This window comes from Lycium barbarum, chromosome 12, assembly GCF_019175385.1.
Source record: "Lycium barbarum isolate Lr01 chromosome 12, ASM1917538v2, whole genome shotgun sequence".
NCBI lineage: Eukaryota > Viridiplantae > Streptophyta > Magnoliopsida > Solanales > Solanaceae > Lycium > Lycium barbarum.
Window position 1 is genome coordinate 70,574,624 of NC_083348.1, and position 2,319 is coordinate 70,576,942.

The following is a 2,319-nucleotide window of genomic DNA, read 5'->3' on the forward strand; positions in this document are numbered from 1 at the left end:
TTGGAACTGCGAGTCCAAAGGAATTAATTGTGGTTTCAAGGATAGAACCAAGCTATTGGAAACTCATTGTTTTAATCGAACTATGACCCGAGAAGTTACTATTTATATGTCTTAGATTTATTTTCTCACTTTCATTATTAATATGGATCACAAAGCACCTAACAAAGACTAAGAAGCCCTTGGTTGCAGGTTAGTTTTCCGAAATTCATCAAAGTTCTCGCTAAGTCAAATTCCTACTTGTTTTTTCTTTCATACTTATGACATGTTACTTATGCAATTTCGTAGGTGTCATTTTAGGTGCAGCTCTTGTTTGCATATTGTTTTCTCACTTTATCAGCTATATTTGACAAGTATAAATGAAAGAGAGAGTCGAGTTAAGACTTGAAAAGTTTTTGGAAGACTACAAGGACATCAGAACAACTAGATATTCTTATGTTGATGTCAAGAAGATAACAGATGATTTCAATGAAAAGTTAGGAGAGGGAAGTTATGGAACTGTTTACAAAGGCAGTCTTTCCAGTGAAATCTATATTGCAGTAAAAGTCCTACGCGATTCCATGGGTAAAAGGGAAGAATTTATCAATGAAATCGGAACAATTGGGACAATCCACCATGTTGACGTGGTCCGTTTGGTTGGTTTTTGCGCTGATGGATACAAACGAGCTTTGATCTATGAATACCTACCAAATGATTCACTTGAAAGGTTCATTTTACCGGTGAGCTCGAGCTCTGATAGTGTCTCAGTAAAATCAGCTGGAACACGCTTCAACATATTGCTCTTGGCACTGCAAGAGGGATTGAGTATCTTCACCAGGGATGTGATCAGCAAATCCTCCATTTCGATATCAAGCCACAAAACATCCTTTTAGACCACAACTTAAACCCAAAATATGTGATTTTGTCCTAGCCAAGCTATGTTCAAAAGAAAAAAGTGGAGTCACTATGACTGTTGCTAGGGGAACCATTGGCTACATAGCACCAGAAGTGTTATCAAGAAGCTTTGATAAAGTTTCTCATAAATCTAATATTTATAGCTTTGGAATGCTCTTATTAGAAATGGTTGGTGGTAGGACGAAGATTATTCCTAAGACGAATAACCAAAGCAAAGTGAATTCATTGGAAAGAATTTATAGACATTTGGAGAATTGGGAAGAATTGAAGATTCGGATAGAATCGGGAAGAATTGAAGAAACTTTGATAAAGTTTCTCATAAGTCTGATATTTATAGCTTTGGAATGCTCTTGTTAGAAATGGTTGGTGGTAGGACGAAGAGGATTCCTAAGATGAATAACCAAAGCAAAGTGAATTCATTGGAATGAATTTATAGACATTTGGAGAATCGGGAAGAATTGAAGATTCGGATAGAGGAAGAAGGGGATGGCGCAATTGTGAGAGTTAGCTATTTGTAGGACTTTGGTGCATTAAGTGGCATCCCTTTGATATACCTTCACTAAAAGAAGTTGTTCAGATGCTGGAAGGAGATGGGAGCAAAGACGGACCCAGGATTTGAGCGCAATGGGGGCACCATTATCTTTAGTATGCCAATTACTAGAGACGAAGTTAGGCGTGCGACTCTTAAAAACTTATTGATTACAATAGCAAAATACAAAGTTCAATATTATCAAATATAATTAATTTGGTACTAATATAACAAAAGTACATCATCAACTCATACTTGAACTCGACGCATTTTAATTTTTTGAAAATGGTCAATAATAGCATCATTGCTTTCAGTTGCAAATACTTCCTTCTCAAAGTAACAAACTAAACAATTATTTAAAAAATCATCACTAATAGTACTACGTAATTCATCTTATGCTCATTATCATCAATATATTATAAAAAAAAGGATAAATAACCAATAAAATTCTCCCAAATCCATTTGAAAAATAAAAACAAACCTGAGTTTTCAAGACTTTAAGCTGGTTGTACAAAATCCCAAATTTAAGAATATGAGAAGATTTTAGGGCTTAGTATAAGAAATACAATTTTTAATTAAATTAAATCTATAAAGTTATGTATTCCTCAATCCCTAGTAATTAAATGCTATTATATAGTTATATAATAAGTAATCTATATTAATCACTAAAAAAGAAGGGAACGCTTTACCGTAAGAGAAGTCTTATTGTTGGCTAGAATTCGATTGCCGGAGAAACTAATGAATATCAACAATAGATTTGACTATGAATGGCGTTCCTAACTTAGTGATTTGTGAGAAACTTGATAATGGAAGAATAGAAGAAGGGTTTGAGAATGGAGAGAACCAAATGAGTTTCTTTTTGCTTATTACATTGGGAAAAGATGAGTGGGAAGTGAGAA

The 2,319-nt window shown here is 34.2% G+C and overlaps 1 pseudogene; it reads left to right on the top strand.

The window, feature by feature from the left end:
- Positions 1–224: 224 nt before the first annotated feature.
- On the top strand, positions 225–1,248 carry LOC132624403 (rust resistance kinase Lr10-like; annotated as a pseudogene).
- The last annotated feature ends 1,071 nt before the right edge of the window (positions 1,249–2,319 follow it).